Here is a 24,074-nt window from a genome sequence, read left to right as displayed (position 1 = left end):
TCTTGTTGGAGGCAGATCAGGATTTATCCTTCCCAGCACAAACCTATTCTAAAATTACATTGAAACCTGAGGAGAGGAAACAATCTCTATTTTCAGCAATGGTCTTCCTTTGCAGGGCAGAGAGAAGATGTAATGAGCAAAGGCGCTCAGCCAAGGCTCTGAAACGGGCTGGTGTAGGTGAGAGAAGGGCCCCTTTGTGTCTCAGTGGACTTCAGCCCCCCAAAAATCTGTTTGCATCCTTCAATGGGAGCTGCCAGCTGCTGAAGTCACTGTTGAAAAGCCATCCTAAGGTGCCAAAACCACATTTTAACATCTCTAATAGAAGTGACTGCTTTTCACATGTGCCGATTTTGCATGATGAACAAAGCCAGGGATGGGCATCACCTGGGCTTCTGTAGTGGTGGTGGAGGTCCTTCTATCAGTGTGTTTGTCACAGGACAGAGCAGGGCACAAGCAGTGAAGCTCCTCGGGGTCTGGGTGAAGAATAGCAGTCAAAGGGTTGGTCATGCCCTCTTTGATAGCCGTTGCCTTGTCAGGGCCTGTGTGTCTGATGGAGACATGGGGTGGCTAGCTAGGCTTGAAGCCTAAGGAGACAGAACGGCTGAAGCACAAGGGCTGGCTTACAAATAGGTCTCCAAATGCCTCCAAAAAGGGAACGTGTCTCCTCTCTCTATCCAAGTAGGCTCCTTGCTTTAACAGCCTCACACAACAGCAGCTCAGCCAGAGCCACTCACCCTCAGAGAGGGTCCATCCTTGGCTGCTCAGGATGCTTCCAGGTCTGTGCAGACAAGACAGTGAGTGGTCTTGGTCCGCTCTGCAAGCTGTGCTCCAGAGGCAAGAGAGGAATCACGTCTTGGGCAGAGAACCAAGCAGTCCAGCCTGTGCCATGTGATGGATGTCACCACTTGCTGGAGGTTCGCAATATGGTTGGTATTCCCTGGAGAGCAGCACAGGTGATGGATCCATGGCTCATTCTCTGTGTTATGTCTTCTCCGCCTGTTGCACCTTGACTTCTCTCACCCTTTCCCTCCCCATCCATAAAGGTCACCTGTGTACATGTGGGTGCCCCAACTTCATCTACTGGCACAACAGTACAAGCACAGGGAGCAAGTCAGATCCTTTGTGCTAGTGCAAGCAGAAGCCCCGTTCTGGGTGATGATAATTCAGCTGGTGATGTGTCCCCCAGCCGTGCAGAGCTGGAGAGAGAGCAGCCAAGTCAGTCTCTGGTGAGCTGAGATTGACTTAGCATACTCTGCCTCTTCATAGCAATATTAGAAAGAAAACATTTAATTTAAGAAAATGTCCACCATCTAAATAACAGCTGCTCTGGGCTAGTTTAATTTGTGTTGCAGCTGTGTGTTTATTTAACATGTGACTTAATGCTACAGCATTCACTGCGCATGGGTATTGCCACAGCAACAGCAGTAGCACGTGCCACAGAATTTTGAAATGAAAAGCCTTGTCTCACAGAAGCTCAGACATGCCCTGGCTGCTGGGAACCACCTTTTGCACGATGGTTTAACAACACTTGCACACACAGAGCGAGCTCAGCAACAAGACATGCTTTCCCTTGTTTCTGCAGTTTCCTGAGAGTACAGCCGGATGGTTTTAGGCCATGTTAGGGATGTCCCATGGAAAGGGGCTGTGGAAAGGGTAGCAGAGGTGGGGCTGATCACAGGAGATAGAGGGAGAAATGACTAAGCAACTATCAATTGTAGGAGGCGGCTCCAGTATCAATTTGTTATTGCACATTTGATAGTCTGCTGCAGATTTCTGTGTCATTGTTTAGGTGCTGAGTGATTGTATCTCCACTCACTAAAAAAAGACGGCAAGAGGTTATGCTGATTTGAAACCTGACTCAGTGTTTTTGAGGCCTGACCAAAGTCAGAAGAAACAAAAGATGGTTACCTGCATCTGAATCACTGATTGCCCTGGTTACGACAGGCAGGGAACTTCTCTTGTGGGGGATGCGTGGGGCCATCTATAATTTCAGACATTGGTAACTTGATCTGACTCCTTCACTCATAATAGTAGAAAATTGGTAGGTCCTTTTAGAGCTTGACCTTCATGAGTGTCACTATCAGAGACCTCATTTGCAGTCATCATAGACAAACGTGCTCAGTATTCAGTTATATACGTGGTAACACAGAATTTGCTCTGCACAGCCTTAGGAAAAAGTGGTTTGAGAAGCACTGATCTATAGCATATTCGCTCCCACTTCGTGCACCTGGTGCAAGACATTACCGGCCATGGTCCTCCCTTGGCTTCCTTGGGGCAGGGTCTCTTCCACAGTTTATACCAGATTTGAGAACACAAAAGGACAAAGAAGCATTTCTCCTGGCCCATCTGCTCACCTTCTTCTATATTTAAGTCCAGTTCTCTTGTAAGGGGCTGGTCAGAGCCATCCTGGCTCGTAACACAACCAAAGGAGCCCTGGGGAGCCACTGTCATCTTGGACCTGAGTCACTCCTGGAGCCATTTCTCACCTTGGTGCTGAGATATGCCACACAGCTCTTGGCTGTATGAAGGTTTTGGTGTGTCACTTGTTGGCTTATAGTAGAACTGGCAAAGGTAAGGAGAGTGCTCAGAGCAGCTTCTGTACAAAGGCCCAAGTAGGCAAGGTCCGACCAGCTAAGATGGGGCTCCAGGACCTGTCACATCTGGGGTGGCACAGGGATGACGATGAGGGAGCAGTCGTTATACTAGGGAGAATCAGGTGAAAATATCAGGTAGCAGTTTTTAGAACAATAGAAGATGCTTTTTCACAATTTGTCTTGCACACAGTGGTGAATGAAAAATCCACTGAGAGCTATTAAATACAGAGATACTATCTTTGGTCCAGGAAGTCTCTGGTATTTCTGGGGAAGTGTCACTACAGGCTTTCCTGGCTTTTATATCTTCTCTAGGCATCTGTTACAGGCCGCTGTCAGAGACAGGATGCCTGGCTACAGTGACCAGACGGCTTGGCTGCCCTAGGAACAGCCTGTCCCTAACACAGGTACAACACCCCATTCCAAAAATCGCCATCTTCCCCTAGCTCATTTGCAGTTCCCTGCTTGAGTGGAAGTTGTCAATGCAGAATTTCCTTGGTGGTGTCAAGGAAGCCCAACCCTTGCTGAAATCTTCACGCCATTGGAGTGGGATGGTTGGGTTTTGGGATAATCTTGCTGGACCAGAGTGTGGCCTATTTCTGTGGGACCTGGTCCCGAGTAGGTACTAGCCAACTAGCCTGGCCCATAATGTGTGAATGGAGCACTGCTTTGCTAACGTGTCACTTTTCATGTGTTCACATAGCCCTGGAGTCTTCAGGCAATGTAATAAAAAGGCCCTGCCTGTTTTGCCAAGGCCTGCACAAGAGTCTCCAGAACAGTGTTTGGAAATTTGCTACATTTTGTAGCAAAACATGTAGGTTGCTCAAAATGGCAACTTGTCACTTGAATCGTCAGTGCCACATGTTACCAGTACAGATTGGTCTTCAAAATGAGACTGGTGGAGGTATTCCGAGAACTTCAGATGGGTAACCTCAGCTGTCCTCCAACTTCTCTGGCCTTACGTTAGGGAAAAGAGTGTACAGGAAGGGGGAGGAGGTGTAAGAGAAAGCAATGTGCCGGGTTTTGATGGTTCTGCATATCAAACTTGTGTCCAAGATATGATGACACTCCTCAGCTGCTGGTGTCCATGTCTGGCTCTCTAAAAGTGCTGCTGGATTAAGCTCCAGCCTTTCACCACCAACCTTCAGAGCCTGCTCTTTGGAAACTGCAGCCAAAGAGTTTTCTTGCTGAACAAGAAAATACTTCTTTTTTCATTAAAGAAACAGGAATTTGTATGCGCAGGAGGTTGTGATAGTACTATAACAGAGTCAGAGGGGATTTCCCATGAGGACTTCTGTTCCCTGAAGGATTCTTGAAATTTCTGGTAATATCTGTGGGCTAAGGACCATGAAGTCTCCATGTGCCCTCCTTGGTGTCTTGATGTAGGAGGTGTAAAACAGCACAGCTTGTGCAGAGATGCTGTGGAGCTCTCTCACCTGCTCAGGGCTTCATTTCTCGGCTGTGGCCATGGTCTTGGAGCAAATCGTGAGCAGTAGCACAAAAAAATAACTAACTGCTTTGAGAATATCTGGGATGAACTCTCATTCTGGGGGGAAAATATTATTTCTACTCTCTCCCATCATATAGGCATCAGAGGTGAGTCAACCTCACAGAAGATGAGTTGTGCAGCCATAAAAATGTAAGCAATATGGTTTTCATTACAGAAGAATACTCTTCCCCAGGGAGCAACATTAGCACTTTAAAGAACTGAGAACTCTTCTTGATGATATCTTATTTTGATTTCTGCTCCAGGCTCTCAAAGCTGCCGCTCAGGACTGTTGCTCTGCTCCACAAAAATGTTATTTCTGGAGCAGCAACAGGACAATGACTAATTTCGTAGGTAATCTAGAAATAATTTTCCTTTTACAAGAAGACAAACTGCAACCAGGAACGACTCAGTCACTTGAGAAACCGTGTGCCCTACAGTATAAACCCAAACTCTCCTGTGCCACCATGGTTTTGGATTCAGAGGGGACAGCTGGATGCAGACAAACACAAATTTGGCACCAGTACCACATCCCCTCTAACATGATCATTTCTCCTGGACTACTCTGACATCTCTGTTCTTCACAGGCTCTCAAGATTTAATTGACACCCCCAGCCTCCCTCACCACTCCTCTGCATTTGGGGATTCCTAAAATATGGGCTTTTCAAGAGGAAACCAGAGGCTCCACTGCCAACAGCAGCTTCTGGTATTGCCTGAGGAGCGGCAGCAGGGGAAGAGCGAGCACCTACGAACCACCACTGGTTTTAGACCGGCACCTACACAAGGTCCTGCATACTTTACTCTGCCACTCACAAAACTGCAGTGGTGTCAGTAAAGCAGTGGATGTTTAAGACAGATGACATGATAACCTGTGAACCAAGGCAATATTCTGCTGCAAGGGACATCTGCTGCCACTTAACTGGCAGCCAGGCTGTATCTCAAGTCATTTCTATCTGATTTCTTGGCAGGGTGGAAAAAGTAAACTTTGTTTTCTTTAAAGTGAAAGGGTTCGGTTTGGGTTTTTTTTTTTTTCTTTTTATTTAAATTCACAAGGGGGAAATAAGCTCTACATAGCCAGTGGAAAACCTGCTTTAAATGTCAAAGCATTGAAGTGAACACCTAAAAGCCAAAATGTATGCTGATGCTATTATTCCAGTAGACTTGGCCATCAAGCTGACCAGCATCAGTTCGTTGACATTCAACATTCACAGATATCTCAAAGCTGTTTATGAGTGCCCACGGATGTCCGTTTGATTGACTAGTGAACGGCAGCCAAGCCAGAGAAACTCTGTTGAGTATGAACTGTCCCTTTCTCCTGCTCAGGGCTCCTCGTGAGAGAATATGTCTTTAAAATACTCGCTTACTAAAAACAGAGGGGGGAGGGAGAGGGCTTTGGTGGGCAATGAATTAACAGGAAGCCAGTTTCAGTCGTTTCTGTGCAGCATTGATTTGACTTTTCACCATCATTGGTTGCACAGAGCCATGGAGCAGATTTCTGGGTGAGCTGAGCGCAGCTGAGCTGATAGATGGTTACTGACAGATGCTCTGTGTAAACGTGAGGGCTGATCAGCACAGGCACATGTGAGCCAGCGAGGGAGCTGAGAGGGGGTTGCTTTGGGCAGTCGAGTGCTCCCTTCTCCTTAATTTCTGCAAGGGTTTGGGAAATGAGCAGAGTTAAGGTGAGTGTGGCACAGAGGGGTGGCATTGGCAGAGGTGTGGGTTTGTGTTGGTGGTAGCAGCATAACCCAAACTGGTGAGTGGGGCGTTGGTCCCACTCCTGTAGCGAGCAGTGGGGCTAGTTCCTCTGACCAGCAAAGTGGGGTGGGCTCTGCAGGCACACACACCGCAGGCAGTCCTCTGCTGCCAGGCTCATCATACCTGGCCTCCCTCCATCCACAGGTGCCTGGTACATCACAACAAGCCACAGCCTTGTCCCTTCAAAGCCCAGCTGGGTGGCTGTGGAGGGTGGAGAGGAGCAGGTCTCCTTCCCCTTCCTCCCATAAGTCAAACACTTTCTGAACATGCCACTGCAACAGGAAACCTGGCTTTGTCTTTGCAAATGCTGTTGTGCTAAATGATGCCTCTGAGCCCTCCTGCTCTCTGCTCCCCATGCCCTGAGTGCTCTGGGGTGGAAATACAGGAGCAGGTCGAGCTGCAGCCATGAGCAGCCTGGTGAGACCTCAGCAAATTCCCCCGAATTATTTACAGAGGAAACAAGAGGCTCCTTAGGCCTCTATGCATAAGGTGAACTTAAAGTCATTTAATATATGCCTGCTGCTGTGTGTAATGCTGCTTTGAGAGAGTCCCTACCCGCCGTGAAGATGGAAATGAGGATTTGCTCCCAGCTTGTCACAGCAGCTCCTGCATGGAGCCAGCTCCCCTCCAGCACTGGGAGTGCGGGTCGGGCATGGCGAGGAGCCACGCTGGCTTCCTGGCCAAGGATGGAGGGAGAGAGGAGGACAAGGTGAGGAAGGGGTTGAAGAAGGGCAGGCTCAGAGTCCTGCCAACACAGCAGGACTCAGCCTGGCTGGGACGGGGCTTGTGTTCCCCGGGAAGATTTTGGCCTGACAGTGAAATTTGTTGCAGAGATGTGACGGATTTACCTTGCTGAGGAAAGAAACAGGTTTGCTCAGGTCCCTTCTGCCCCTGGCTCTCCGTCCCTTAGTCACAGTGGAAAAAATGAAGCAGCTGGCTACTGAAGAGGCCACCAGGTAATTTCAGTCTCTGGTGGGTTGTCTCTCCCACATTGCATAAGCTCCCTGGGAACATCACACGTCAGGAATATCAGAGGAACAAAATACACAAAGCTGGTTAAAAATGCTGCTGCTGCCTGGGCTGGGGGCAAAGCCCATTTCTTTGGTCACACCACTCTTCTCTGTGACTCCTTCCCATGCTGTTTTCTTTACCACATTGAATGTAGACCGCTCAGGCTCGTTTTTGAGGCACATCCCCACCCTCCCTCATCTCTCTCTCCTGCCTGGGATGTCAGCTCCTACCTTCCTTGATTGGCGATCCCATTACTCAGTTGTTAAATCCTTAAACTAGCAGTACATGACCTCTCTCCCAAGGTGCCTCTAATGCTCTGCGACTAGTCTAGCGATTCTTACTGCCTCCTGGTACTTCCTAGGGTGTCCCTCTGTCTGCATCCATCTGTTGTCTTTTTGTCCTAAATTGAAAGCTTATTGAGACCAGGGCTTTCTGTTTCTTCTGCACCTGGAAAGCCCTGAGGACAGAGGGTCCCCAGCTGGATTACATCTGGTAACAGGCAATTTATATTTCATGGCAGCAGAGTCAGTTGGCTTCTTGGGGAAGTTACCTCCCTGCAGTAAAGGCCAAGTCCTTGTTACCTCACAGCAAATAATCAGACAAGTAAACGACTCTGAAATTTCAGCTTCTAATCAGAGGATTTCCTGAGGGAGGATAGCCTTGGTTTCCCATGGCCAGAGGTTTCCATCTCTCCTTCCTAAGAAAGAGACAAAAATATTGTCTTAAAGGTGGATGGGGGATACAACAGCGACAAAGAAAAAAAAAAATCTTGTGCCTTATTTCTCCCACATATATAGAGCAAAAAGGCAAATCCTTTTGAAGGAGCCTGGGCGAAGAGCGAGGATGGCAGTCCCACGGAGGCAGCAGCGCTACGCCATTGGTGTCACAGGGTCGGGGAGCCACCTGAGCTTGGAGCACGAAGCTCAGCTCTGCAGCGGGTGTTTTACTCCCACCAGGTGAGAAAAAACTGAGCGGCATGGCCACAGCATTGACCTCCTCTGCTCCCCCTTTTCACCTGCCCACACTGCTCCCCGCTAGCAAATGCCCGACCGAAGGCACAGCACCGCAACGCCTGACGCGCTCCTGCTCTCGGCGTCGCACCGTGTCAGCCCTCCTGTGCGGCAGGCACGCCGCTGTGCCCGGCTCCTGTGAGTCGCCCCCACCACGGCTGTGATCTCGGGGTGCCCGTGGGTCCCGATGGGGAAAGCGGGCTGCTGTCCGCAGAGGTGACATTGCTAGAAGGGCACTAGCCTGGTTTCAGTGTCCTGGTTTTATTTGTCCGTCCAGTGGTTCCACCCTGCACCCCACCCCGATAGTGGTTCCCTTGGCGTTAATTACTAGCTGTCCCGGTGGGGATTGCGTTAGGCTGAATGACTTACAGATGAGCGTGGGTCACTCTGCCAGGGCAGGCGAGCCGTGGTTAGTGGGACGCCGTGACCCACTGCCCCGAGCAGCGGCTGCCGGGCTCGGCGTGGCTGCGGGTGCAGAGCTGTGCTGGGGCAGTGCTGGCAAAGCCGGGGCACGGCCGGGAGCCTGGCTGAGCGCCGGGTACGTGCGCCCCTCGCGCGGGCTGTGGCAAGCAGCACCAGCGCGGGCTGTTATAAAATAACTCCTTGGGATGTACTTGTCTAAACAAGCCTCAAGGGCATGGCTTTCCTCGAAGCTTCTAAACAAAACCCATCTCCCCTTGCCAAGACAGCCTAACTACGTAACGGTGATGTTTTTGTGGCTAAAGGCCAGGACAGGGGTTCACGTGATGTGGGTACCATCCCTGCCGCTGCCACGTTCTGCGCGACCTCAGGCAAACCCTTTGGCCTCTCCATGCATCAGCTTCCATATGGACACCGCTGGGTCTGGTTATGAGGGGGTGAGGAGGCTGGGGAGCCTCGGGGGTTCCCCAGGGGGAAGGTGCCCCACGTGTACTCAGGGGGGTAGCTAGTAGGTGGCCCTCATCTGTTTCCTGGCTCATTTTCTTCTTCGGAAATACTGGATCGGGCTGCCTGGGTCGTTGCAGCTCGATGCAGCACTGCCCGTGTGTGAGCTGTGCACCCCTTTCTCGGGGACTGCCAGCCCACAGCCCTTCCCCTGACCGGGGGATCACTGCCAAAGCCGAGAGAGTGACTGGCTTCACAGCCCAGCCAGGGCAACTGCAAAGCTCTTTCTGTTCTTTCGAAAGCTAACATAAAAAATGATGATAAGCTAAATCTAGATCTATGCAGCAATTATGTGGGATTCCAGACCTTGCACCTGTAGCATAATACATAACAGAGCCAGTTAACTACCTCATCTAATGATTGCTCTGAACAGCATACAAATCAAGTTATGCGGGGTGAGCTGAAAGCCATTTTTCAGTCAAAGCTGATGAGCTTGCAGAGACTTTCTTTGCCCAGCTCTCCCTGACTGCAGGTTTGTCCTCTTCTCCTTGGAATCCTTCCTGTTATTTTTCTACCTTCCTGTTGCAGGATGCAACATTCATTACAATAATAGATCAAACTTTGAGTGGAAAAACTCTGCTTTACAGTTGTCTTCAAGATTTCCCAGATTTGTTCCTGTTTACTGATCTGCAGCCCTGACCTCTCTGCTCACCCCGCCAGGTACAACGTTGTAATAACATAGCAAAAACAAACCCAGCACGCCTGTGTGCGTACCCATAACTAGCAGGTAGAGCGTTTTCACAGGATACCTTGATGGGCATAAGATGGACCATGAAGCTTTCAATCTGCCCAGCAGTTTTCAATCATCGTATGTCTAGGCCTTAACTAAGTTTTTATACAGAGGGATATGAACTGATCTTATTCAGCGAGCTCATGGGGGCTAAGAATAAGCGCAGCAGACCCCGCACGTCAGGGCAGCCCTCTCGGGCAGACATAAGCGTTTTATGCAATGCGGGTGGTCAGGCGCCGGGACAGGGTCCTGAAGAGGTTGTGCAATTGCTGTCATTGAGAATACTCAAAACTTAACTGGAAAAGGCCCCAAAATGCAAAATTATCCCTGTTTTGAGAGGCTTATGAGACCTTGAGAGACCTTCTGAGGTGCTGTGCGCTCTGTGAGAGTTCTTGTAGCATCACCGGCGGTTGCAGGAGGACTCCCTGCAGAAACCTTTCCCGGTGAGGACTTGCCACCCTGACAGCGACCGAGCTGGAGGGAAGCAGCTCAGTGCTGCAGGAGGACGTACACAAGGCATCGGGTGTTCATGCAGTTTGCTGAAACGCACACGCAGCTCCTGGGCAGAACTGGGGAGGGAACATTGCTCTGCTGCTTCCCGCCCCTCACTGCAGTCATAGTTAGCACACATTTAGAGGACTGTTTCCAAAAGCATCTTAAAACCAATGTCCTGTTACCTGGAAGCAGACCTGAAGTCCTCAGTACTTAAGTCGCATCTAAAAGACAAATGTGGGCACCTCGTAATGAAATTCTTCTCACCTGGTATTAATCACCCAAACACGAGGTGTAAACTAGTTGTATAATTCGTCCTACAGTTAGTTAAAGGAGAGAAACGCCTGTAAAAGTCCGTTCCCCTTATCCTCTTAGCTGCCATCTTAGGATGGGATAAGTCATTCTCTGGAGGTGCCTTTGCTTAGGGTCTTAGTCAACTGGGAAGGACCAAACTCCTAAATATCAAACAGGCACGGGCAGAAGAGGAATCCCACCCTAATGATGTAGCTTCTCTGGGAACTCAAGCTTAAAATTTCTGTATAAATTTCTTAACCTGAGATAGTTGAGGCCTTTAGAAACCCTGACTAGACAGCTTGCTCTGGCTCTCTGCACCTAAACGCTTTTGAATCTGGTCAGAGATGGTCCCAGCAGGTGCTCTGGATTCTCTAGTGAGATACACGGGAAGAAGTTTTGAGGTGGGAGAGCAACATCAGTGCAAATTTGTTTGGAGAGGTTTTCATTGACTGGATTTCTGTGGGGTTTTTGCTTGTTTGTTTCCTGTTACTCTTATGTTATCAGCATGGAAATATTAAATTATGTGACCAATGTAGCCAGTGAGACTGGCCACAACTATTATATAACGTCTGGTTGCAGTAAACATCTCAACAATTATTTCTTTGATTGCAGTGCACACATATCCTGTGTACAATATGTGGGTTACCGGGTAGAGTTATGTCATGACTCAGGATGAGCCAATATCATAAGCAACTGCTAATGAAGGGTGGGATTTCCATTAGTTTCTCTGTATTGACCTAGTTCTGTTCCTACCGAAGGTAGCGGCTGAAGAGGGAGGCCCTCGGGAAGGGGAATCTCAGACGTTTTATGGTTATGGGCACTTGCTCGTGTCAGAAGGTGGAGGGCAGGTGTGAGAGGGGCACTTATCACAGCAGAGGCTGAGCAGCATCTCACGGGCGGGAGGAGTGGTCCTGCGCTCGCACAAAAGGTTTGCCCTCACGCTCTTGCCTCCCTGCATCCTGCGTCACACCAGCCCAGGGCCTGCAGGAATATAGGTGCAGGACAGAAAAAAAAACCTCTATCAAGGGCGGTTAGACAGAAGCACAATGCCTCTGGCTTGGGAAACCCTTTGGCCACAGAAGGGGAGAGCGTGCGGGGAAAGCTTCGCCACCTGCTCAACCTCACGCTTTTCCCTCGGGCGTCTGCTGTGGGCAACCACTGGAGACAGGATACAGGGTTCGAGGGATCTTTGGTCTCTCCCAGCGTGGCTGTTGTCATGTTGTGTTCTGTTAGATAGTCCGAGGCTCCTTCTGTATTAAAAATAAAAACCTTGAACTCACATATTTCCTTATGGAAAAAAATAGCTATCTTGGGATCCTGCTTGTATAACTGGAATAACTTTGTTCTCTACCCCACCAAAAGAAAAGCAAAAGGCTTTTATGTCATATAAGATATTAATGAACGGGGTTTCCTCTGAACAGAGGATGTTTGGAGCGCTGCTAAAATCTCTGCTCAGGAGAGGTTTGGTCCCTCGCTCTGGGGACAAGTGATCTTACGCAGCCTTTCTGAGCCATTACAAAACCATATCCCTCTGATTTCAGTAACAACTTTTACTGACTTGTCTTCTCACTGTACCTGTTTTATGATATGAAAATAGCACCCAGCTCTCAAAGGAGGAGAATTAAGAGGCTTTATGACATTTTAAAGGGAGGGACATTAAATTGTGCTCCCAGTTCCACCTTTCGTTTGGAAAGGGAAAGCAGCAGAGCAGTTTCCAGGAACCACAGCCCAGCCCCGTTATGGAGGAGACAGTGTGAGACAATTTAACCCATCTAAAAAGAAAAATTAGGGAAAAGTGACAGAAATGGAGAGGTAAAAAGTGGGTTGCTGACAGGGAGATAAAAATTATACCGAATCACAATCAGATTCAGGAACGAAGCACTGGTCTCCAGACAGCCAGTCCACCCTCTTCACAAATATTATTCATCAGGTAACAAAATTATTCTCATTGCTTTGTAAGAAATTTTAGAAAGCTCACAGCAGTAATGGAGTGATTGACTGGATTTTGAGCTTGCCTGCTCAATCCTGGGAAAGCCCCAAAGAGAGGGAATCCGTACCCGTACACCTGATAATGCCCTGCAAGCAAACAGAGAGGGTGAAAGGTGGACAGTGCACTGGTTCTGGGTCTTTTTTAGAGTCCAGGAGATTTTTAAGAGTTCCTCTGCAACTGAGAAGCAGAAGTGGATTGGATTCTCCTATTTTGAAGCCTTCCTGTCTATAGTCTAATTTAGGATGTAATTAAGGGATCTTTTTAAAGAGAGTACACCAAAAAGAACCTAACAACAACCGATCTCTGGTGTGTCTAATGCTGCAACAACCCCAGCCAGCGCTGCAGATGAAATAGGAGCTTTCCATCTGTACAGTTTCACTGCTGTACCTATTTATTTCTGGTAGGTAGCTGCCTGCTTTACCAGTGTGGCTCACGTACTGCTGGTGTGAACAGGAGCTGGCAAGGGCATGTAGGGCACATCTTTGTCTGTCTTCTTCGGCGTGTGGGTTCACTCTGCTCCGCTGTGCCGGGGATGGCTCCATATTTCCGCTGTGCTGGGGCTGGAGGGAAGCTGCTAGCTGTTAAATCAGTGCAGCTGCAAAATTGTCCATCTCCTCCACCAGCAGCCTCTTGGGTGTGAGGGATGGCTCTGTGCTTAGCTCAGGGCTGGCTGGGGCAGTGGGAGGGCAGATTGCCTGGCTGAGCATGTTCTGCGAGAGGTAGATGTTAGCCAGGGTTTACTGAAGCAAACTAGTGCTTTATATTCCGAGTACCCTGGGAATCCCAGAGTGCATAGTCCCAGCTTGGGAAGGATGCAGATCCATCCTACATAGGTATTACAAATTACCATTAGCTTTTTCACCCGCAAATTCTTCACCGTAGTATGCAAATTTGACTTGGCAATAGCCCAGGATATTTTCCCCATTCACATGTAACTGCTACACCTTCCCTTTGGATTCTCCACTGCTGCCTATAAGATTCCTGTTGAGCATCTTAGGTTATAAATGCCTTGAGACAGAAATGGTCTTTTGGGTCTGTGTTTATCCAGTATCTGGCTTCCTGCCAGTCTGGCCAAAGGCTAGAGTCCCTTAGTACCTCCACATCACAGAGAAAGATTGATCGTAACAACCCTCAGCCTCTTGCATGTCTAGGTGATGAATCCTTCCCACACCTCCATAGGAGCAGTGCAGACAGGAGACCCGTCGGCAGGGTGTGACTCTACAGTGCCCCAGTACAAAAAGTCCACAGGCATTTTTTGTGCACATTAAGCATCAGGTATCATGTGCCACTTCTAAAGTGCAGTAAGCTGACTCCTATGCTGTGCTCAAGCTTTCCGCGAAAAGCGTTTTGCCAATGCAGAGTGGTTTGTGCTCTGAGCATCCCTGGCCCCTTTGTACAGATGGGGAAACTGAGATGCAGGGTGGGGAGAAGACTATAACCAGCGAGCAAGAGAGGAAAAAAAATTCACCGCTCAGACCTTTATGCTCCATTCCGATAATGCTCCCTGCCCTGCAGCTCCCCATCCTGGAATCCTCCCAGGTATAGTTTTGCATGCTGCCTTGAGCTGGGTGTAACGTAGCCCTTAATCTGCTGCTGCAAGCGAGCCGGATAGCAGGCTGTGTCTTCCTGGAGGTGCCAGGATTGACTCCCCTGTAGCTGCATTTCCCAGCTGATAAGACCCCATCGGCCATGCTGGCAGCAGAGGTGTCAATGACAAATTTGAGGACTCAAGGAATGAGAGAGGAGAGTTGTTGCTGGAAAGGCCTTACAGATGGATTGACTTTCTTGTAGGAGGGAGTCCTTGATGTGGGTGTTGCAGAGGAGTCGCGTCTGTTTTATATTGCTTGAGTCATGAGGGATCAGTGCTTGCAGGAATAAATGTGCCAGTAGTAGCATGAGTGGGTGGGAGACAAAAAATATTGGGGGTTCGTGCCTTCCACCTCCTGCTCTGGCCCAGCCCCGTCGCCTCCCCCTGTTCCTCCCAACCGCAGCAAAGGCTGCTTGGCTGCTGCCAAGGGGGAAGCAGTTGGAGGCTTTACCTCAACACATTGCTCATGTGCAAATTAAGCAGCAGCATAAACAGGGAGGCGGGAGTAAATGTGCTTTATCTGCCAGGGCAGAGACCCACCAAACGGAGTGGGAGCTGGGTGATAAATTCTCGGTCTCTGGCAACTCCTGCCAAGAGACTCAGCCTGGAATGTGCAACTTGCCAGTTTGGGTTAATGGAGTCAGTGTAATATCAGCCTTAATGCCTGGTTATGGTCCTCCCATTTACTATTTCCTACCCCTCCTTCTGGGGTGTGTCTGGACCAAGACAAGCAGCACTGACCACTGTAAGGACTTAGCTGGCTAAAGAGGGACGTTGATGCATGAAGCCATTGACTGTCTTGCAGGTCCTTAGAGTGGCTTAATACATTCCTGGGCCTATTTTTTTGCCATTGTGCACCATTTTGCTCTGGTTCATCTACATCCACTTCTCTCTTCCAGGATCTGGGTATTTCTGTAGCGCAGGGAGCAGGGCCCATCGGGGGAAGTCACCAGGCGTTGTGTTACAGGATGTGGGTAGGCGCCACGGCCAAACCAGTGCAGCTGCAGTAGCTCCCTGTCCACCCCAGTGAGGAGAGGCTCCCGTCTTTATATAAAGATGTGGGTGTTGCTAGGAAATCAAAGTTCACCCCCTATTTTAGGAGGTGGAGGCTTGAATGGAGGAAGGAGAAGCTTACAGCCAACACCTGACTCTGCCTGTGTTTAATTATCTAATGTGTCAATGCACAAGTATCAGCTCTGCCGACCTCAAACACGCAAGAATCCTGAGTCAACCCACTTCCCCTTGTCCCCCAGTCTGGGATTTCCATGCAAAGAGAATACACTGGGGTTCTTGTTTCCTTCTTCAAAGCCTTCAGGGGATATGGTTTGCATTTGTCTTTAATCAAAGCAGCTGCCTTGAGGTAGCCTGTAGGGCCACAGGAGCTGGGCTTGGAGAGCACCTCACAAGCTAACCAAAAACTCTGGGTCAGGTCCTGCCAGCTGTGTCGCTGGGATCCCGTGGTTAAATACAGGGTCCCAGAACCCCGCAGCAACAAGAGGACTGGGGGTAAAGCACTGCGCACAAGTGGAGATGTGATGATGAGAGGGCGTGGCGGGGGGGTTCAATACAGCTCTTAACAACTCACTGGTAAGGCTGCAGCCTCTTCCACTTCATGGTCTGGCCACAGCTTCCCTGAGGTGGATGGGTGAGGTAATACCCATGGGTATGATGGCAGGAAGGCATCTGGATTTGGATGTATAGGGGTTTTTTTCTGAGCAAGGATTCCTAGCACTTAGGAATGGCTGGTCCTGGTCAGAAACTTTTCTTAAATGATCCAAGGAGCCCTTTGATAAATGACCAGCAGAAGTTTACTGTAATGTGGAGCAATTCTCTATAGAGCAATCACCATCACAGGGAGCACCTTAAATATTTCAATCGGATATCTTGTGCTTTACAGGGACTCCAGACAGACGAGTCTTAGATGAAAGGTTATAGCACGTGCGGTGCCCCATGGCTCAGGTGGCAGAGGGACTTGTGTTTGCGCCGGGGTGTTGTCATGGACGCTGAGGGTTTCCAGCCATACTCCACTGTGGGGATTTCTCTTATGGGTTTTTTGTAAGCATAACTTTATTTTTTTATTTCCTCTTGTAGGATTGGTGAAATGCCGTCTTTGCTCACGCTAGTATTAGCCGATGTGGCTCCACTGCGGTTAACATTTGCTCTTTGGGACTTTCAAAATAAATATTGCATTACTTTATCCCCCAGTCCCTCAACGTCGCCATCTATGTTAGCACCTCCAGGCTGGTTTAGCAATGTGTTTTATCTGCAAATTCCAGTTTAGTTTGAATTTTGCAGCTGACGCTAAGTCATATTGCTGGTGATTTCAGAAGGAGCCTTGAGCAGTTTGAACTAGAGGGAACCTGTCAAGATACAGCCTTTGTGCTCAGTGCTTTTATGGTTCTGCTCTGTGTTAACCTGTCTGCACTTCGACCGTGAGCCTCTTTATTTCCTGCGCCCTTTCACTGCGGGATCGCTCGTAATGCTGACGGATCAATACGGCCTTTGTACCCTTCCACCTTCCCCAGGTGCTCCCCTTTATTTAATGCCAGCTAAAATGTTTCAAACAAAGCACAGGGACTCAGCCCACTTGTACTGGTTGGGTAGGTGCTATGAATTAGTTGGCAGGTTTTAATCCAGTAAAGCCTAGTTAACACTGTCCTTGTGCAGTAAGCTGATTATGGTAAATAGGCATGCTGTGTCTTAGCAGACGCCTGAAATCGGATCAACCAAATGCAGTTAGACTGGCCAGGCGACTTTTTTTTTTTCCTCTTTTTTTTTCTCTCTCCTCCTTTTAACTCCCCCAGTGGTAACACTGCCTTGGCTTTGCAGCGAGGTCTGCTTAGGATGCAGTGATGGCAATTGGCTGCCGTCCGCCTGCCGAGGTCACCGAGATTAGAGGAGCTTCTGGAGGAATGCTGCGAGCTCACGTGAACCCTTGGCAGCTGCTGGCTCCCTCAGCCTTCGGCAGCAGGGGTTGCGCATCCCTGGCCGGGCGGAGGCCAGGGGACAGTGGCGTGGGGTGCATGAAACTGGGAGGAGGTAGCTGCAGTGAACCCAGATTCATTCCTGCCGCCCCCATCGGCAATATGCCCTCCACCCCTGTGCATGAGACAGGGGACAAGTGGGGTGCTTTGCCCTCCATCTTCCTGGTTTGCAAGTGTAGGGAAGCCTCTGGCTTCCTAGAAAGCAAAATGTCCTGGTGCACCAAGGGTCACGCTCTTGGGTTTCAACACCAGTGCTGGCAATGTCCGTGTGCCGCTGCCCCCCTGTGCAGGGGATGGGTGGGGACACGAAACCTGCTCCCATGAACAGGGGGACTCAGTCGGGTTTGGGAGTCTGGGGCTCAAGGGTGACCTCTGAATCCAGCAAGGAGCTTTCTGGTTTGGGGCATCCCATTCCCCCTGGCCTTTACAGCTCGTCAGTGTGAGAGTGTTTTCCACAGTTCCCCAGGATCACCCCAGGCCTGCGGGGAAGGTTTTCAGTCCCGAGTGGGGCTCCTGAGTGAGTATTTCAGTATTCCATATCTGAATACAAGCTCTGTTGAGCGGTGCGCAGAATAAAGCTCCCATTTAGGATATTGCTGCTGCCTAAGAGGCTTTAGGGATTGTTAAAACTCTTGTCTCTCAGGAAATAGTCTGGCTTCATCTGTTGCCAATTAGAGCCATGGGGCAGTGTGGAGGCCCGGGGTGAGTGTTTGCAGCTCGCCGACCTCGCTGCCCGCTTTTGGGGCTGTGCGTGGGGGTGACGCAGGAGTGCAGAAAGGGGTGAAGCCCCCCCCCAAGAAGAAGCTGCCAAAGCCCACCAGCAGCCGTGGTGGAGCGATCGGGATGTGGAGGACGGACTGGGCATCATTCAGCTCAACACTGGCCTGAATTAGGGCTTCCTATGCACACACAAATGAGGGCTGAAACATCATCCCACTTTTTAGATCTGTTTGCTTCAGGGGTATTAAACAGTCTTGAAATAGGAAACGGACATCGGCTGGCATGTGGGAGAAAGCAGCCTGTGTCCCTCCTGCAGTGCCCGTCTGCGGGCGGTCTGCCACTGTGTGCTCCCTCCATCAGCACCCTTGTCCTGGTTTCGGCTGGGATAGAGTTAATTTTCTTCCTAGTAGCAGGCATAGTCCTGTGTTTTGGATTTAGCAGGAGAAGAATGTTGATAACATGCTGATGTTTTTAGTTGTTGCTGAGTACTGCTTATGCTAGTCAAGGACTTTTTCAGCTTCCCATGCTCTGCCAGGCGCACAAGAAACTGGGAGGGGGCACAGCCAGAATAGTTGATCCAAACTGCCCAAAGGGCTATTCCATACCATATGACGTCATGCTCAGTATATAAACTGGGGGGGGTTGGCCGGGGAGCAGCGATCGCTGCTTGGGAGCTGTCTGGGTATCGGTCAGCAGGTGGTGAGCAATTGCATTGTGCATCACTTGCTTTGTATATTGTTATTATCATCATTATTATATTGTTATTATTATCATTACTATTTTACTTTCTTTCAATTCTTAAACTGTTCTTATCTCAACCCAGGAGTGTTTCTCATTCTTACTCCTCCGATTCTCTCCCCCATCCCATCGGGGCAGGGGGAGTGAGCGAGCGGCTGCGTGGTGCTTAGTTGCTGGCTGGAGCTAAACCACGACAACCCTGAAGAACAGGGCCCTTGGGTAGTTTGGGCAGAAATGAGACCGACTCATGTTTGGGTTTTGGGCTGCCGGCAGTGCTGCAGTGAAAGGGTGGCCATAACCTCCCAGCATGAAAGAGTGCCGAGGACTCGCCGAACAGGAAATGTATAATAAATTCAATCTTCTGTGAGTCTACAGGGGAAACCTCCTCTGAAGTGGTTGTAATCCTGCTCTGGGTTATTGCATAGTGCGTTGCTGGCTGTGCTCCTGCTGAGGGTGAGGAGGAAACTGGGCAGCACGGCTGGATGTGCAACTGCAGGACAGCTCTCGGAGCCAGAGCTGTGTGGAAAGCAGATATCTTCAGGTGGTGGGCAGGGTTTGGTGCAGAACCGCCACTCCATGTCCCCTGTCCACCCTGCCCAGGCACCCTGGCATCATGTGTGCATGGAGGGGGCAGCATGGGGTGCCCCTCCAAGCCCCGCGCTTGGCAGACCGAGAGCTGCAGCTGCGGGTTTGCTTCCTCCCACTGTAAAGCAAATGGTGGGGTTCGGTTTTCAGAGCCTTTTGCTACCCGAACCCTGCAGTGTTTGCACAGCGCTGACCTAAATTAGCATTTAGCTCTCCTGGAGTGCCTCTGAGTGCATTATGACATGTAGACCCAACTGCCTGGAAAACAGGTACCCCCAGGAGCTTGTTGACTTTGCTTTGTTGTTCATTTTGGATGCCAAGTTTGAAAGGCAACCCTTGGCTTTGTACTTATTTCCAGCTACCACATTCTTCCAGTTCCAAGAACCCGTCTTTTGTTCATCTCGATCTGCCTGTCTCCACGTGACAGACTTGTCCCCTGCCAGACTGCCCCTCACTCTGCCAAGGCAGCCCTTCCTCTGCAGCCACTTGTTTGCCCCGTCATATCTGCTTTAAGGTTCAAGTCCCCAGTTCACCTCCCCTGGGTCCTATTCAGCTAGTAAGTGTTGACTCATCTGTGGTTTTGCTCCCCTGCTTTCATTCTTTACGAAATCAGGGCACGTAGAAGGCTAGACCACCTGGGAGATGGGCAGGCTGCCCTTACTGGTCCAAGTGCTGCCCTGGAGACCTATCAGTGCAATGCAAAGGGGCCCAAAACATCTCATTTCTGCATGCAGCTTTGTGAAGGAGAGCTCCTTGGAGGTACATGGCTTTTATGGTGTACCATCTGCCCTGTCCTCTGCACTTTACTGAGGCGGGGGCAAAACAGAGAGAGATCCTACAGATCAGGGAAGGTCTTGAGGTGTCAAAGAGACAGATGCGCATTAAACTTTGTAGTGCCTGAGCAATGGTCAAGTGGCATAGTCTTGATGAGTTAGGGAAAGACAACTTTTGCAAGACATTTCTCTGTGTTCAAACACCCTTGGGTGAGCTGGTCATAGGCCAGCAGAAGGGGGGGTCCCGTGGTAGATACCTAGTGCCAGATGCCCTGGCTCTGCTTTGTCTAAGGCCCTTGTGTTTAAGGAACATCCTCTCATGCCATGCGACTGGTGAAGTCCACATGGCACTTCACAGGGGCTTGAACAGAAGAGGGCTCAGAAAGTCCTCACAGACAATCTGGCCTAAAGCCATGTCACTTCTCACCCTTGTTTTTAGGTACATCCATGGAGGATTGGTGGGCAGGGGAGGGAACCGGCAGTAGAGAGTCACGCATGCAACTGAAAAACACAAATCTCAGCAAAGCCTGATACAGGAATTACTGAAAGGGAACGTAAGGCCTACTTGGGTTTTGGGTTCTTTGGTGCTGTGTTTCTCTGGCTAATTAATTGCCCTAATGAGGGTGAGTCTCTTATCAGATCCAGGAGGAAGTCCACCTCAGGGAGAGTGGGGGGGGAAATGAAGGGTAGATTAACATACAAAGTGAGAGGTAAAGTTTCCTGTTGACCACAGGCAAATTCAATCAGACTATGTCCTTTCCTTGTCACTTTGATCTTGAGAGCTGTTTGCTTGCTGCAGAGTCGCTGGGAGCATTGCTGAAAGCCAGGGAGGGGAGCAGCATGCGCAGCTCCATCCCATGCTCACCAGGAATGCTGCATCTGCACCAGCGATGTTACCACATCTCACTGGAAACAGGAGTGAAATCCGGGGAGCTGAGAGGCTGGCAGTCCCTGTTAATAAACAGGCATGAGCACTATTTCTAGGCCTGAGCTGTGAAAGCAAAACTGGTGATGCCCAGGCTTGTCTTCTGCGTGCATGTCCTGTATGTGCACACATCCCGGCCAGTGCTGTGACTCTCTGGGCAAGGGAGAGCAAGAACCGATTCTCCTTCTACGCTCAGAGATATAAAGCCCAGTTATGAATGGTGGTAGAAGATTCAAGCTCTTCCCTGATTCTTATATAGCTTTTTTTGTAATGTACTATCTGGCTGTCTGACTACAGATCTGCACAGCGCCAAGTGGGTGTCGAATGCTCCCAAACCTGCTGATGTTGTCGGTGCTGCAGGTGTGCTGCTCCTCAGTGGGTCGGGGCAGAAAACGTAGGTGGCGAGTGGGTGTATAATGAAACCCCTGCACCCTCACGCCACTGCTGGATTGCATCACGCTTGAAATCAGACAAACAAATCGACAGGCTGGGGAGCCCAGCCATTCTGCCTGCTGACTAATCTCCCCTCCCCACGCCTCTGGCTGCTGAGCCCTGCCGTGGGCTTTTGGCATGGGTGAGCCCTGTGGTTTGGTTTGGTAGGAGCTCAAAGTGGCTTAAATGGCAGGAGGAAACCCAAAGCTGGGGACCCTTTGCCAAAGCTTTATGGCTACGGTGTTTTGAGCAGAGTGTAGCAGCAGCGAGCTACTCTCTAGAGCGTGTGATGGTATAGAATAAAAGCGTGGGTGGCAATGTTAACGTGCTGGCAGTAATTCCCAGCTCTGTGACAATGAACCACTGATATCATCACATGCTGGGCCAGATCCGGCATTCCTCCTTTTGCCTGAGACCCTGATGAAAGCAATAGGAATTGCCATCCTAGCTAATGATTGCAGGATCAGGCGCATGACACCCTGCTTTTCTTATCTCATTATCTCTGGCACTGCCTCTCTCTCTCTGTTTCCACTACTTGCGATGTCTCATTCTGTGCTCACAAAGTATAAGGAGAGCCCGCTGGGGAGCTCTAAAATGCACACGATCCCTGGAAACTCTCTGAGCTTATAGAGAAAACACTCTTCTGCTTTGTTTCCAGTACTTAAAGTGCATCAGAAGATGCCCAAATCCATGCAATATCTTGCTGCTCTTACCCTGGGCAAGCCATTACTAGATGGTCTATAGTTAGGAGCAGCCGAGGAAGTGGGCTGTGCAGCAGCACATGGGGAGGGGGTCCAGGGAACCCTCTGAAGTAAGATGTCCTGGAGATCACCTTTGTTTGGAGACCGCCTTCGTTAACACATTTGAGACCCCACTCTTGACAAGGCCCAGTACAGTTTACATGCTGAAGATATCTTATCAAGCGTGTTTAGCCAATTCAAGCGTTTGTATGATTGCTGCTGCTTGTGCTCTCATGCCCTGCTAGGACTTCCCATGGTACAAGCCATGGTGCCCTGGATCTCTGCAGGTTGAGCTACTCCGGTTCTTTCCCAGCGGATGGCAGAATGAATTCGACTCTCCTGCGCATTGGGAAGAAATGCAAGAAGCATGACCCATATACACTGTTCAACCTCCAGCCTTCCTGCAAGCTGCAGCCTTGAGGAAAGTGAAACATTTCCCCTTCCTGGGAGGGCATGTCTGCCCTGCTGACAGGCACCCTGAATTGAAGTGGGAAGGGTTGGTGTGTGGAAACAACCCCAGATACGGCCTGGGAGGCTGATACAGCTCTTCAGGTAATGCTGAGCGCTAGATGAACAATGAAATCTTTCTAAATATGCTTGAGTGAAATCAAAGGTAACTGAAGTATCAGTCATGGCCTGAACTGGAAGATGTGCTATCAAAGCTGCTGGCACTGGAGAACCCACACGCTGCTCCCCTCGGGGACACGTTCCCCCGTGCTCAGTGTGCAGCTGGAGCAAGTCACAAGCTTTGCTGCTGACTGGCCAGGAGACGTGGCGCATGGCAGCCCCGGGGTGGGGGCCATGGCCCGTCCATCCCAGGCAGACTTGGCATGTGTGTTGCCTTTCACGAGAGGCCGGTTCCCACTGCAGAGGTTGGCCATTGAAGAGGGACGGAGGAGACAGAGCCACAAAGATGTCTTGCTGCAAGCGCAGGGGTGTGAGCGTGGCAGCCACCCGGGGAACAGGCTGCACCGTCCCTCTGATGGGGAGGTGAACAGTGGGCCCGCCGGGGATTCACCGTGATTCACGGATAGCGCCTGCTCAGGGATCTCCGAGGCACAAGGCACGCTGCTGACCTTTGGGTGGGTACTGGTCAAAGCCATTGCCCCTTTACCCTGTCTGCTGGCTAAGGCTTGATTGGAAGTGCAAGCATAACTGAGTTGGGTTTTCTGTTTGTCTCTAGTATGGTAGAAGGAGAATTTCTCCTACTCGGTGGAGGAGAACTTGCTGAAGGATTTTATTTTGCGTCAACCCAAATTGTTAGAAATGGAGAATTAATCCAGATTCGGTTAATAGTTTGTGCACTGGTGATCTCTCTGCCCATGGGCAGGCAGGAGACTTGTGTACTCTCACATTTGAACACTCTTCACACCAGCTGCAAGAGAAATGAAGAGAAGTTGAAGAGCATGACCATGAGGACAAGGTGGTCCGTGGTTTGGGCGGAAGCACAGCTGTACTTCAGAGACTGTTTTAACAGCTGCTAGTCTCAAGTGGGCTGTAGCCACAACAGATACAAATACTCAACTTTCTTCCCATTTTTCTGTGTTGCCCAAGGACCTGAGCCATACACCTTGTGTTCGGTGCTGCAGAGCCCCAGCTGTACTTACCGCAGCGGACCAAGGGGAACCACGCTGATGGGGACCCGCCAAGGACAAATCCTCTGTCATTCAGACATGATGAGGCTGGAAGCATTTCTCAAGTCTATCGGGTCAGCTGCGTGTGAGCCGCATCCTTTGAGGTGACAGTGGCCATAGTAAGGTGGATCCTGACTGTGTGGTGGCTTCAGGGATCACCATTCCCACCATGAGGGCTGGGGAGGTCGGCTCCCTCCTAGAACAGGGCTAGTGGCACCGTCCCACTATGCCGCTCGGTGCAGACCATGGCCTGAGGACCAGGAGCTGTGGCATCCCTCCCTCCAGCCCCACATCCGATCACACCAGGCAGCTCTGCTCCCTCCTCTCTCTCTGCAGGATGGCGTCTTTTTCCTTCTCTGTTTCCCTTCTGTAAGCACTTTGATCTCCATGTGGATTCAGTGCAAAAGCATGGTGTTCCCATACACCTTTTTTTCACTTGCTGTTGCAAATATCGGTTGTTTTGATGACATGTTACGAGTTTGTCTTAAAAATATTGATTTATTTTAGGGCTCATGCTGCAAGCACGCAGGAAGATGTCCGTGTCAGCTTTTAAACACTTATAGCTGTAAAATAGCTGCTTTCCCAGGAGAGCACACCCGCTCACCCATTAAAGGATGCGCTCTCCCGCCTACTCATTTCACAGCGATAAAAGGGCCAGTCTGAACCCTTACA

Source organism: Pelecanus crispus, chromosome 10, assembly GCF_030463565.1.
Source record: "Pelecanus crispus isolate bPelCri1 chromosome 10, bPelCri1.pri, whole genome shotgun sequence".
Classification (NCBI taxonomy): Eukaryota; Metazoa; Chordata; class Aves; order Pelecaniformes; family Pelecanidae; genus Pelecanus; species Pelecanus crispus.
Note: the sequence above shows the minus strand (reverse complement) of the source record.